Source organism: Piliocolobus tephrosceles, chromosome 8 (genome assembly GCF_002776525.5).
Source record: "Piliocolobus tephrosceles isolate RC106 chromosome 8, ASM277652v3, whole genome shotgun sequence".
In the NCBI taxonomy this organism is placed as follows: domain Eukaryota; kingdom Metazoa; phylum Chordata; class Mammalia; order Primates; family Cercopithecidae; genus Piliocolobus; species Piliocolobus tephrosceles.
Genome location: NC_045441.1, coordinates 42,471,641 through 42,486,881, shown reverse-complemented (window position 1 = coordinate 42,486,881; position 15,241 = coordinate 42,471,641).

Genomic DNA, 15,241 nt, shown 5'->3' with positions numbered 1-15,241 from the left:
TCTTCCTCTTCTCCTTCTCCTTCTCCTTCTCCTTTTCCTTCTCCTTCTCCTTCTTCTTCTTCTTCTTCTGATGCAGTCTTGCTCTATCGCCCATCCTGGACTGCAATCTCTGCCTCCCGGGTTCGAGCAATTCTCGTGCCTCAGCCTCCTGAGTAGCTGGGACTACAGACGCCTGCCAACATGCCCTGCTAATTTTTGTATTTTTGTATTTTTAGTAGAGACGGGGTTTCACCATGTTGGCCAGGCTGTTCTTAAACTCCTGACCTCAGGTGATTCACCCACCTCTGCCTCCCAAAATGCTGGGATTATAGGCGTGAGCCGCCGCACCCGGCCCAGTATGTCTTTATAAGAAAAAAGAAAAACACACCAGGGCTGCACATGCAGAACGGTCTCATGAGGACACAGCCAGGAGGCACAGTCTGCGAACCAGGAAGAGAGACCTCAGAAGAAACCAAAGCTGCCAGCACCTTGACCTTGGACTTCCAGCTTCCACACCTGTGAGTTAAGGAGAGGATGGTCAACAGGTGCAAAGTTGCAGTCACGTGGGAGGAAGGAGGAATAAGATATGGTATGCTATTGCTCAGTAGAGTGACTATGGTTAACAATTATTTGTTGTGTATTTCAAAAGAGCTAGAAGACAAGATTTTGAATCTTTTTACCATAAAGAAATAATAATTACATGAGGCTATAGATTTGTTCATTACTCTGCCTTGATTATTACATGATGTATACATGTATCAAATATCACATTATACCTCACAAATGCATATAATTATTACCTATAAATTAAACAATTAATGAAAGTGCATACTGAAAAAAATAAAAAAGACGCTGCTTTTAAGAATTTTTGTGGGAGTGGTCCTGTAATTTTCCATACTCGGTTCAAGTAAGTACATCGGCACTTTCTTTTCCTTTTTTTTTCTTTTGAGACGGAGTCTCATTCTGTTGCCCAGGTTGGAGGGCAGTGGCGCGATCTCGGCTCACTGCAACCTCCGCCTTCCCGGTTCAAGTGATTCTCCTGCCTCAGCCCCGGCAGTAGCTGGGATTACAGGGCACCCGCCACCACGCCTGGCTAATTTTTTGTACTCGCATTGGCCCTTTCAATGCTCCAATTGGAAATTTTACTCAGATCCACAGGGTCATTTCAAACATTTTGTCACTTCATCCTACTACAAGTAATGTTTACTTATCAGTTACACAGTATCTAAATTGGAATTTCTTCTCATAGGCTCAAATACTAACTTTGTGGCAAATTTCTCACTGTCTTTCTAGCCTTCACAAACAGCCTGAGACTGATGCCTGGCCCCAAAGCCAACTGTACAATGCCAGTTTCTGTTTCAATCACATGTTGCTGAACAACCAAAGACCCCAACCTTAATTGCTTAAAACAGTTAAGATCTCACAATTCTGTGGGCTGACTGACTATAGGTTATTTACATTCTTTCCATGTAAAAATGCACACAGCTATTCCCAGCATTCCCAGGTTCTCTTTCCGCGGGAGTAGCAGGTGCGGGCTGCAGGTGGCCGCTGGATCACAGCACCCGGGGAAGGCGCAGCAGTAGGTGCAGGCTCTGCCCTGAGAGAGCCCAGCTTAGGCTGCTGCCCTGTGATTTTCCTCCACTTGAACAAGCCACGTGGCTTAAGCTTCTAATTTTGTGACTGGGTTCCAAAAGGGAGCATTTTGAGAAATGAGAATGGGACTTGCCGATTTCTGAAAGGCTCTGCCTCAGGAGTTACTTTCCACCACCCTCACTGCGTTTTTCCAGTCAAAACAGTCCCAGAGTCAACCTAGATTCCAGCAGAGTGGAAGTGGTCTCTACTTCTGGGTTGGAGTAGTCGTCAAACGCATCCACCAGAGTCTACTTAGCTGCATCTAGACTTACATGTGTAGTAAATACTTTTTGAAACAGTGACTGAATGAAAGAATGCGTTGCTCTTATCCCAACCAAGAACACATTTCTTTCACAGTTTGCCACTTGAAAGAACACTAATACTTCAATATGTATTTTAATTATCCATTCTCTGAGAAGGCTTTTTAATTCATCTATCAGATAATGGCTTTCTTTTCATTTTAATTAAATTATAATGCTCTTCAGGCTCAGCGTTGTACTTGAATAATATATTCATTCTTTATCTTCACTGGAATGCAGGCAAGTTGATAAAAAGACTGTATGTTGTTCATATATTTTCACTAGGTGCCTTTTCCAGTCTTGTTTTTATTAGTCCTTAATAAATAATTGCTAAATATTTGATATTTTAAATTACTGACATTTAAGTATGACTTAAACAGAGGCTTAAAAGTTGTTTTGAAAGCAACTTTGTTGATGGGAATACTTTGTTGATGGGAATACATGTTTTTTGAAATAAAAATTTGATTTAAAAATTTTAGATTAGGCCGGGTGCTGTGGCTCACGGCTGTAATCCCAGTACTTTGGGAGACCGAGGTGGATGGATCACCTGAAGTCAGGAGTTCAAGACCCACCTGGCCAACATGGTGAAACCCCATCTCTACTAAAAATACAAAAATTAGTTTTGTGCGATAGTGTATGCCTGTAATCCCAGCTACTCAGAAGACTGAGGTAGGAGAATCACTTGAAGCTGAACCTGGGAGGTAGAGATTGCAGTGAGCCGAAATCGTGCCAATGTAACTCCAGCCTGGGTGACAGAGTAAGACTTCATCTCAAAAGAAAAAAAAAATAGATTAACAAAAATATTTTGAAGTTGGTACAGAGAATTCCAATATAACCAACATGCATTTCCCCTGGTATCAAAATTATACATTAGTAGGGTACATTTGTTATAACTAAGAACCAATATTGATGATGCACCATTAAATAAAGCCCACACTGTATTCAGCTCACACTAGTTGTTCTCTAATATCCCGTTTCTGCTCTAGCATCCCACACACCATACCACATTCGACTCAGCAGACGTGGTTTTTGGGCTCCCCTTGGTTGTGAGTTTCTCAGACCCTCTCATTTTTGATGCCCTTGATGATATTGAGGATTTCTGGCAGCTGTTTTGTAGAATTCCCCTCTATTTGGATTTATCTGATATTTGTCTCATAATGGGGCTGGGGTTTTGGGAGGAAGATCACAGAGAAGTAACATTTCCATTGCATTGTATCAAGGATACATACTAATGATATGACTTAACATTGCTGATATTCGTTTAGATCACCTGTTTGAGGCAGTTTTTTTCAGGTTTCTCTGCTGAAATATTTTCCCTCCCTCCTTGGAGGATTACAAGCTAAATGTAAATACTCTGTACTTTGTGGGAAGAAGACCCTACCTGTAGCACATTTAGCAAGTGAAGTTTTGCTCTACCTGCTTGAGGTAGTGCATCTACATAAAACATTTTCAATTTTTCTGCACAGGAGTGTGTCATGCCCCATTGAAATTGGCTTCTCTCTCCCTTTGATATGTATCTCCATCATTGTGATTTTTTTGTATCACTTCTTATTTTCTGGCCAAACAAGATGTTGCAGGCTCATCTTGTATATTTTTTGCCCCAATCCTAGCAGTAGCCATTTCTCCAAGGACACCTGCTTCCTTTTATTGAAGAATGGTATAGAAACCAAATCTGCAGGCTGGATGTTGCTACTTTGTTTCCTTGCTTCTAGGACCTCTCAGCAGACAGAGCAAAATGTATGTATACTAATCTACATAGATATACACATACCTACAAAACGTTCTATCTGGAACCATCCATATCTATATTAAGCTAAACATAAGTTCATAGAAATGTCTTCAACTCTGGTCCACTACCACACGGATCATTCCTTGCTTACCTATAACCTGTTACTCCAACTATATAAACCTGACTCCCATCGTCTGCCACCCATTCACTTAGTTGTGTACATTTCTACTGGGTTCAGAATTGTCAACCTGTTCCCTGTGTGAAACAATTTTATCAACTATAGTAGAGGGCTATGTACAATTTCCTTTGCCATTAGTCTTACAGACTCCCTCAATTTCCAAAGATACTTAGCTCGGCACCTCCCTTTGCTTGCTTCGGTGAGATTGTTTCACACATTTGTAATATGTTTAAGTGATATTGGAACATTCTGTATTCCATCCCAGGATCCCCAACTTCCAAACTGACTTTTAAAAAATGTGTGTACATTAAGGTTAATCTTTGTCCTGTAAGGTTCTATGGGTTTTTGACCAATACTCAGTATCTTAGTTTCATCATTACAGTATCAGACAATTCATCTCCTTAAAAAATTACCTGTCTTTCACCTATTCAACTCCCTTCAACCCCAATTCTAGGCAGCCACTAATCTGTCAAATAAGTGAAATCATGGTGTTTGTAGCCTCTCAGACTTGCTTCTTTAACTGAGTAATACGCATTTAAGTTTCAGCTGCAACTTTTTGTAGTTGGATAGTTCTTCTTATCATCACTGAATAATATAATACAGTACTATATGTCATATCATAGTTTGTTTACCTGTTTACCTTTAAAAGATGTGCTGAGTGCTTTTAGTTTTTGATGATCAGGAATAAAGTTCCTATAAACATTTGCATTTAGATTTCTTTGCTAATTGCTTAGTGATGGATTTATGACAATGTGCATATGTTGCACTCATAATTGCTTGTAATTTGCTTCTAAATTAATAGAAAAGATTCACTGTAACTTTTTGACTTCAAACAAAAATAAATACATGTTGATAATTTAGAAGGCAGCAGCAATCATGAGACTTCAAGAAATAAAAAATAATTTAAAATTAATATCACAAAAGTATCATAAGAGCTATATGATAGGTAAACATTAATAATCCCATGTTATTTTAGTTTAATCAATTCATAGATGACCTGAGTAATGACAATACACAATATTGTCTGGGTTTGTTTAGTCAAGAGAGAGTGAGATCATATATTTTAGATGTTTGTGGATATAAGTTTCAAATCCTAAGAAAAAGTCTCTGGGCATACAATTGCTAGATTGTATGGTAAGACTGTTTTGCTTTGTAGGAAACTGAAAAATTTAGAAGATATAATTTTAATATTTATTTTAACAACATATATTTTTGTCACAAATATAATAGAAATATATTATGTTGTAAATATGATAGAAATGTATACTACTGATATAATACAAAATTTGAAAAAAAGATGAATACAAAGAAGAAAATAAAAGTCATACATAATCTACCATTTGGAGAAAATCATACTTATAGTTTCATTAAATATTCCTCTTATTTACATCTCAACAACTTTTTTCTAAAAACAACATACATGGCATATTTGCACTTCAAATTTTGTTTTCACATGAAATTCTAAAACATTTCACTAACAACAGCTGAGAAACCTAAAATCTTACCATAACTAATATTTGGTGCCAAAGTCAATGCCTCAGCTTAGTCTGTAGTAGTCAGTGATTTCTTAGAAAATTATTAAAATTTTTTTTTTGTCTTTAGCTCCTTGTGAAATGTGTGGTATGTTAACACTTAAAAATATCCATTATAAAATTCCAATAAAATTATGTCAAATTATAAATATAAAATTTCCTCAAATTCCAAAAAGATGGAATGTTCTTATTTTTTCTTTTAACACTTCCTGTTTCCTTCTGATGAATGTTTTTATTTGACATAATTTTAATGGAATTCATAGTTTTATATCTTATGATTTTTATATTAAAATTCATATTTCTATAATTATTCTCAATATTGGATGATATAACTTTTATGTAAAACTGCGTGTACTTTGACTTTTTGGGGGAAGATAAATAATGAGGAGTGGGATGGCTGATAAAGACTACATTAATAACACACACATACACTCAGACACTCAAATAGGGAGACAGGGAGTGCTTACATTTTTGACAAATAGATGTTTCTCAGTGGTTTTAATAGTCAACTTTCTGTCATATATTTTCCAATGTTAATTGCTTAGTGATGCATTTATGACAAGGTGCATATGTTGCGCTCATAATTGCTTATAATTTGCTTCTAAATTAATAGAAAAGATTCATTGTAACTTTTTGACTTCAAACAAAAATAAATGCATGTTGATAATTTAGAAGGCAGCAGCAATCATGAGACTTCAAGAAATAAAAAATAATTTAAAATTCATGTCACAAAACTATCATAAGAGCTATAGGATAGGTAAACATTAATAATCCCATGTTATTTTAGTTTAATTAATTCATAGATGACCTGAGCAATGACAATACACAGTACTGTGTGGGTTTATTTTGTCAAGAGAAAGTGAGATCATAATGAGAAAAAAAGAAAAACTCCAAAATTCTTTACCTTCCCTATCTTAAAATGATTGATTGATGAAACTGCAAAAATAAATGGTTCAATAAAATATTGTGGGTGGGCAAAATCTTTTATATTAAAAATACAAGTAGACAAATAACACTTGTCCATAATTATTTTAAATGTACAACAATCAAGTGTATTCAAGAATCCAAGTTTAAAGTATTGTTACATATTTTGTATTTTAAATATTCCATGTATTATTAGTGTCAATATGTTGTGAATTATTAATAAAGGTAAACACTACTACTTTTTCTTATGGTTTGAAAAGAACTTTCATGCCAAGACATGTATTAGTTGTTCACTATGGAGATGACATATTTGATATCTCCATTATCCTTATTAAAAATGCACAATTGATGGGAAGAATTTGACAAGAGTGATGAGTTCTGTTGAGCAAAGGAAAAGGTTAGAATTGTTTGTAAAACCACATTTATATTGCCTCTGAAAACGCAAAACACACATTCTCTTTTAACAGTATTATGACTCCTTTTCACTTTAAAGCAGTATTTATTAAATTATGATCATCAGAGCAAGTATCAGAATTAACTATTTTACTGGCAAAAAATGCAACATATGAACCCAATTACAGCAAGTATGCAACACATACATATGAGGAATATATGAGTCCAACTACATTACTAAATCCGAACCACTGGAGGCATGAGTATAAGTACTTTTAGTTAGCTCTTCCAAATGCTTTTGTACAAATGATAAAGTTCGCTAAAGTATGTTTTCTTAGCTATGTTAGAAGATAAAGTTGTCAGATATGACATATTAATAAATTGACCCATGTCACATCCTCATTTTGAAACTTTAATAATTAACCTCTTCCATAGAAATCTAGACCCACGAAATAAATTCAAAGAAATGTTAAGTAGGATTGTTTCTATAAACATAAGATTTATCTGGTTGTTGATATCATTCTTATGCTCAACATTCAATAACAAATAAAAGACTTTCTCGCTGACATGATGTAATTTTTATATAATAATAAATATATATTTGATCTTCCTTCCTGTTTCCTGGCACAAGTTTCTAAATAAAACCCTTGTAATTTTCTGAGTGATAGGGGATGATGGGAACCTCTTTTGTTATAATTTTTGGGCTTACTTCCCAGTTACTAACACAATAGTTGCTAAGACCTTGGACTCCCTGAAGTGACAGGACTTTCTTTTATATGCTAATAGATGACTAACAGCCAGAGCATCTGGAGAGCGTCAGGACAGAGGCAGTTCTCCAGACAGACCAAGGCATGACTAGACGGTAGGAAGTTTTAGCCTCCTCACTAGATCTTTAGGGAGAGGAGGAGGCTGAAAATTGAGTCAGTCACGAATGGCCAATGATAATAAATCATATTTACCTTCATAAAATTCTCTAAATTATAGGATTTGGTGAGCTTCCGGGTTGGCGAATGCATGCACTCCACGGGATAAGAAACTCCTGTTGCTCGGAGCTCTTCTGGATCACATCCTGCGTACCTCTTCTTCTGTGTGCTCATCTGTGTCCTTTATGATATCCTTCAGAATAAACCAGTAGTAGTAAGTAAAGTGTTGCCCTGAATTCTCTTCTAGCAAATTATGGAACCTGAGGAGAAGGTCGTGCAGATCCTTGACTTTGTACCCGTATCAGGCAGAAGGGTAGGCACCCTCGGCACCCGTACTTGAACCTGGCATCTGGAGTGAGGAAAGTTTTATGGGACTGAGCCTTTAACCTGTGATGTCTATGCTAAGTCTTCGTAGTTGGTGTCAGAATTGAATTCAATTTTGGGACGCCCATTTAGAATTTGGAAAGGGGAGGGATTGGCTGGTGTGGGTGAAAAATCCCACGTATTTTGTGTCAGGTGTATTGTGAATACCAACAGTACCAGTCAAGATAGCCTATGCATTCAACATGAAGATTATAACAGAAGATGATTATAATTTCAGTGATGAAAATAAAGAAGCTCCTTAAAATATATGATCAGCGAGAAGGTGGAGGCGTGGAAATAATGATGATAAAAATAATATAATTAAAAATAAACAATAATTTAATTATCAAAATATGATATTCGTTATCTGAAAATACTTTAAAATTTTCAAGTCTTTGGTAAAAAGCAGGGCAAAGTATAAATATAGCTGCATAATAACTTTGGCTAGAGATTGAGCAGTGAGAAGTTGTAGACCAATCATTTGGTCATATGAAAGAAGAGGAAGTAGTGAGGGGGAGTCTGATACTTGGCTGTTTTCCTTTCTAGATAATGGCTGATTTGCATTTGAGATAATAAGGCGAGCAGAACTTTCAGCAGGCTTAGGGGGGTAGGGTGTAGGACCTGCCAAAGATAAGAGGCCCCAGGATTTCAGCTGGGAACTCAAAGGATGACATGAGTACATCTGAAACCTAAATTGAGCAACTTACAGAGAAAATGGATTAAGGTAATTCACACATGAAGTGCTTGCTCACGATTAACAAAAATAAATTACTTCTGGAATAGGATAGCAAATAGAAAATTATATATATGTGATAATAATCTGCAAAATTATCTGAGACCATTCAGAGAAAACAATAAAATATTAGTAAGAGAATTTTTTAATTTCTAAAGAAATAGAAGGATGTAACATGTTTATAATTGTAAATATCCAAATTTTATTTATTTATTTGAGAGAGAATTTCGCTCTTGTTGCCCAGGCTGGAGTGCAATGGTGTGATTTCAGCTCACTGCAACCTCTGCCTCCCGGGTTCAAGTGATTCTCCTGCCTCAGTTTCCCGAGTAGCTGGGACTACAGCCACACACCACCACGCTCGGCTAATTTTTGTATTTTTAGTAGAGATGGGGTTTCACCATGTTGTCCAGGCTAGTCTTGAACTCCTGACCTCAGGTGATCCACCTGCCTTGGCCTCCCAAAATGCTGGGATTGCATGAGTGAGCCACCACTCCCGGCTAACATCCATATTTTAAATATGTCAATTATCCCCTTATTGATTAAATATTCAATGTAATCGCCATCAAAATACTTAACAGGTTCTTTTGTAAAAAATTCACAAATTATTTCTAAAAGTTATATGGAAATGCAAAGACTCAAGAATAGTGATGCATTAATTTTTCTTTTTTTTAAATTGCTATAAAGCAACACCTGAGGTTGGATAATTTATAAAGAAAAGATATTTATTTTGACTTATGCTTCTGTGGGCTATACAAGAAACACAGTGCTGGGATCTGTTTCTGGTGAGGGCCTCAGGAAGGTCACAATCACAGCAGATGGCAAAAATGGAACCCGTGTATCACTTGGAAAGAAGGGGAGCAAAACAGGGAGGGGAGGAGGTACCAGGCTCTTTTAAACAATGAACTCTAGCTCTAACTAACAGAGAACTTGCACATTATCGTGGGGAAGGCACCAAGCCATTCAAGAAGGATTCACCCCCATGACCCAAACACCTCCCACCAGGCCCCATGTCCAACATGGGGATCATGTTTCAACAGGAGATACTTAAGGGGCAAACATCCAACTGTACCAAGGGAAGACAATCATGAAGCAGAATGAAGTGGAAAGACAACATTATTAAACACCAACCCTCATTATAAAGTTATAGTAACTGACACTGAAGACAGGCACCAAAATAGACAATCAAACCAACTAAACATCGTAAAGAATCTGTAAACAAACCCAAAATGTTGGAAAGAGTTAGTTTTGACAACAGTGACTTCAGATGCAGTGACTTAACAAGAAGCGTTTATAATTTTCACTCTACATCTGAAGCACTGTGAAAGTTCAAAGCATACATGCTCTTTTGACTCCTGGGCATATATTGTGATTCACTTTCACAAATCTGCACTCAGAACAATGGGAAAGATATATTCCCTTTTGAATATTCATAGGAAAGTGAGTAACCCTACCTTACCTTGTACCCAAAAATGTATACGTGGCTGATTATATATGTAAATATGAGAAGCAAAATAAAGCTTTGAGGAGACAACACAGTTGATCTTACTGAGCTTCGAGTAGAAAAATATTTCTTCAAAGGCTACAAAAATACCTAAATATAATTTTAAAAAGACTAGACTGCAAAGTGGACCACATTCCAACAAGATCTTCTCATCGTAAGAATTCACCATTGAAAAATTTAAAATTAAGATGAATGGGGTAAGTGATTTTGTGTACATATATCTAACAAAGAAATCATATGCCCACCATGTATCCAGAATATGTCACGAACAACAAATCAATGAGAGGAAAAACAGGGAATGCTCCCAAATTATGGGCCAACTAATTGCATAGTCACTTTATAAAAATTACAAAAGTTGACCGGGTGTGATGGCTTATGCCTACAATCCCAGCACTTTGGGAGTCTGAGGTGGGCAGATCGTCTGAGCTCAGAGTTAAAGATAAGACTGGGCGACATGATGAAACTCCATCTCTACAAATAGTAGAAAAATTAGCTGGCACAGTGGCACACACTTGTAGTCCCAGCTACTTGGGAGGCTGAGGCGGGCAAATAGCTTGAGCCTGGCAAATTGTTTGAGCCTGGCAAATCCCTTGAGCCCAGGAAGCGAGCTTGCAGTGAGCCGAGATTGCACCACTGCTTTCCAGCCTGGGCAACAGAGCAAGACTCTCTCTCTCTCTCTCTCGAAAAAAAAAAAAAAGCTCAAAACATTATTGGTGTTAGCCTCAGACCTTATGAAATTATCATAAATACAAATGGTGTGAACAATAATACAAAAGTACAAAAATACAAATACTAGTAATACAATAATACAAAATTTTGTAAAAAACGTAATAGAAAAAAATCACAAAAGTCATTGTTTTTGTCAGAAAATTGCAAATTAAATCCTGAATACAATGTATGCAAAATGGCTAATATTATAAAGACCAGTGATATCAACAGTTTGTGACAATATGAATCAATGGGATGCCTATAGATTGCTGGTTGGAATGTAAATTGTACAGGAACTGTATAAAACTATTTTTTATTATCTCCTGACAATGAACATAGCCTTTAATGTAAATATTTCATTCTTTGCTAAGTACCTACAAAACTGCATCCATGTACAATGAAAGCACATGGACACAGGGAGGGGAACAACACACACCGGGGCCTATGGGAGGGTGGTGGGCGAGGGCAGGGAGAGCATTAGGACGTATACCTAATGCATATGAGACTTAATACCTAGATGAAGGGTTGATAGGTGCAGCAAACCACATGGTACGTGGCAAAGATAATGAATAAATTACAAAGGCAAAATAAGGATGAATTTCACAAACATAATTTTGAATAACATATAGCGAACAATATTACACCGAAGGTTATATGGTTTACATTGTGATCAATCAATTATTTTTGAATAGGTAAAGTAGTTTAAAGTTGTTTTTTTTTTCCTTATTCTGATATCATGGTCAAAATCAATTATGTTACTTCACCTAAGATACTACAAGATCATCAACATTTTTGCTCATAATATGACTCAAGTTATTAATTTAAAATCATTGAGCATTTCCTGTATTTTATAGTTTTACTGATTGCTGACTTGTAAGCTATGGCTCATCACATTGAAGTAAAAAAGCTAGCTAAATCTTGTTAATTTTAAAGCAAATCATAAGCATTTATGAAAAGTGACATATGGACACTGATGTAAATGTACCACAAAGCAAAACATTAGAAGATACATTATTAAAAATTTACTATTGTAGTAATGTCACAGAGAAATATCTATTTGTAAAAACAAATAAGCATTTCTTTTTAAAATTCATATATTGTCAATATAGGGTTTGTGTTTTTCTCAGCCATCCCATTTCACGTAATCCATTCAATAATAATAATAATAACCTTTAGTGAGCAGGCAATTTTAACTAAACAATATTCATTTCAACATTATATAAAATAGTGAAATATTAAAAGTAACATAGCAGATCTTTACAGAAAATTATATTGTATAAAAACATTCAGTTAATTTTATAATTTTAGAAAATTTCATGCTAATAATTTGAGGTATATTTTGAGTTATAATTTTACAAATAAAATATTTTCTGATAGAACATGGGAAAAACAGCTGGAGACATCAAAATGTAATTATTTTCTAATAGCAGAATGAGTACTTCAGATTAAATACTCTGGCCACAAAATATTCCTTACAGTAGATTTTGTTTTCTTAGTTGTATTGATAAAACGTACTAGAGTTATTTTTTTTACTTTGAAATGTTTGAAGTGGATACAAAATTTTCAGTGAAGAGATGTTGTGTGTTCTTAAAAAAACAGGAGTGTACATAAAGAGTGCCAGTATATCCATCAATAGTTCTCTGTGATTATCTGAATGATATACAATTACAAATCTTTTTCTTCTTTTTATGTTTTCCAAGTTTTCTACTTTGAGTAAAATAAGAACCCCTTCTTTACACCATATACAGAAATCAACTCAAGATGGATTAAAGACTTTAATGTAAAACCCCAAACTGTACAAATCCTAAAAGACAACCCAGGCAATACCATCTTGGACATAGGAATGAGCAAAATTTTATGACAAAGACACCTAAAGCAATTAATAACAAGAGCGAACATCAACAGTGAGATCTGATTAAACTTAAGAGTTTCTGCAAAGCAAAAGAAACTATCAACAGAGTAAACAGACAATGGATGGAATGGGAGAAAAATTTTGCCAACTATACATCTAAAAAGTTGAAAAATAACAGTGCTGACTGGGCTGTGAAGAAAATGGAAACCTCTACACTGTTGGTGAGAGTATAATTTAGTTTAACCATTGTGGAAAGCAGTACAGTAGTTTCTCAAAGAGCTAAAAGCAGAACTACCATTCGACCCAGCTGTCTCACTACTGGGTATATGCCCAGAGTACTATAAATCATTCTACCATAAAGACACATGCACGTGTATGTTTATGGCAGCACTATTCACAATAGCAAGACATGGACTCAACATAAATGCCCATTAACGACAGATTGGATAACAAAAATGTGGTACATACACATCATGGAATTCTATTTGCCATAAAAAGAACAAGATCATGTCTTTTGCCGGAACATAAATGGAGCTGGAGGCCATTATCCTTAGCACACTAACGCTGGAACAGGAAACCAAATACCACATGTTCTCACTTGTAAGTGGGAGCTAAATCATGAAAACTTATGAAGACAAAGAAGGAAACAACACACACTGGGATGTACTTGAGGGTGGAGAGTGGGAGGAGGCAGAGGAGCAGAAAAGATGATTATTTGGCACTGGCCTTAATACCTGAGTAATGAAATAATCTGTACAACAAACCCCCATGACATGAATTCACTTATGTAACAAACCTGCATTTGTATCCCTGAACCTGATTTTTTTAAAGAAAACAACAGCACAAAAAAGATAAATACAAAGACATATATTGTTAAAATACATATTAAACTGAATTCTACCCATCAACAAACCTTTTGTTAAATATTTAATATCATATTTAATTCATGTTGCAATTTAACATCAACTATTCAGCAATTATTTATTAAGAGCTTGTATGTTAGATACAGTGAATGCCACTTGTAGACAGTTATTAATAAAATATTCCATTTGCAACTTGCTATTTCATGAAGAAAAAATTGAATATAAATCTTAAGTAGGATATTGGCTATAAAAAATGTTATAATGAAATTAAAATTAAGTGAAAGTTATCATTTCTAATAGATGAAAAAAAAAACCTTCCCAGAGAATGCGACAGTAAACTAGACCTTGAAAAATAAATACTTTTTCCATTGACAGAGTGAAGGTAAAAATGTATCTATTCTGAGATTAGTGTATTTATTATTTTATTCATATACATATTAGAGATGGATTTAATACATACTATGTCCAGTCCAATTGTATGGTCCTTGTGATGAAATAAAGGTGACAGGAATTTTTTGCCACTCTTCCCACCGTTAGGTAAAGTCTCACTCCACCGTCCTTGAAGATAAGTAGAGCCTGGCCTTATTTTCACTAATACAATGTGGCTGAGGCCAGAGTTGAGCCTTTAAGAGATCTTCAGCTCCTATCTCCACTGTCATAGTGCTCCCTTTTCAACCTCGCCATCAAACAAGGTGCACCCCAGACTGAGTGCAAATTGGATTGTGGAGGAAAAAAGCAATTGATTGTTGGATTTATTACAGGCAAAGAGAGAAACAAATTAACATTGATAGCCTGTTTTATATCAGTCATTTTATCTAGAAAAGTAAATATGTAATTGTATTTTTCATAATTATTTTAGAAGTTCCTTTCAGCCAAAAATCTGCTTATTGTGACAGATTGTGAAGTATGAACAAGAACAGCATTTCTTTCTTTCTTTTTTTACTTTAATGATGAAATAGTTGTAGTGATACCAATGTCAAGGGTGAGCTTGAAGAAGGGTGAAGCTGAATTAAACTGGAAGCAAATGTCACTGGGTGGAGGAGGCCAAGGAATTGTGAGGTTATGGTGTTGATGGGATTATGGACATTGACAAGGAGGTCATCATGGTGCTGTCTGGAGTTGTTGAGTGGATAAAATGAACTAGCACCAAAATTCACAGCAGGAGTAAAAAACTGCTTTGACTGTTAAACAAAAAGATGCTGCTGTATTTTTAGCACAGGAAGGTTTTCTGCCATTTCCACTTCTGTGGATCCTGTGTTATATGTCACTTCCATTTCTAATCTCTCTCTTGCTCTTCTCCATGGTCACCCCACTCTGCCTTTTACACTAAGCGTTCTGACAACACATTATTTTGAGTTCTTATCTCAGTGTACACGTTTGCATTTCACAACCTGATCCATTCCCCAGAAATCAAATATTATCTCAGAGGAATAATCACGTCACTACCAAGTGAATGCAACAGTGAATTACCTCTATACTGAGAATAATTTAAAGTTGTCTAAACATGTTTTCTTTTCAAGATAATAGATTGAGCCAACATGCTTGCTTCTCTTTTCTTTCTACATAGAGTTCAGAGAGCAGGGAAAATATTTTCCGTGACCATTATACAACTATTGGAAGATAAGAATGTAT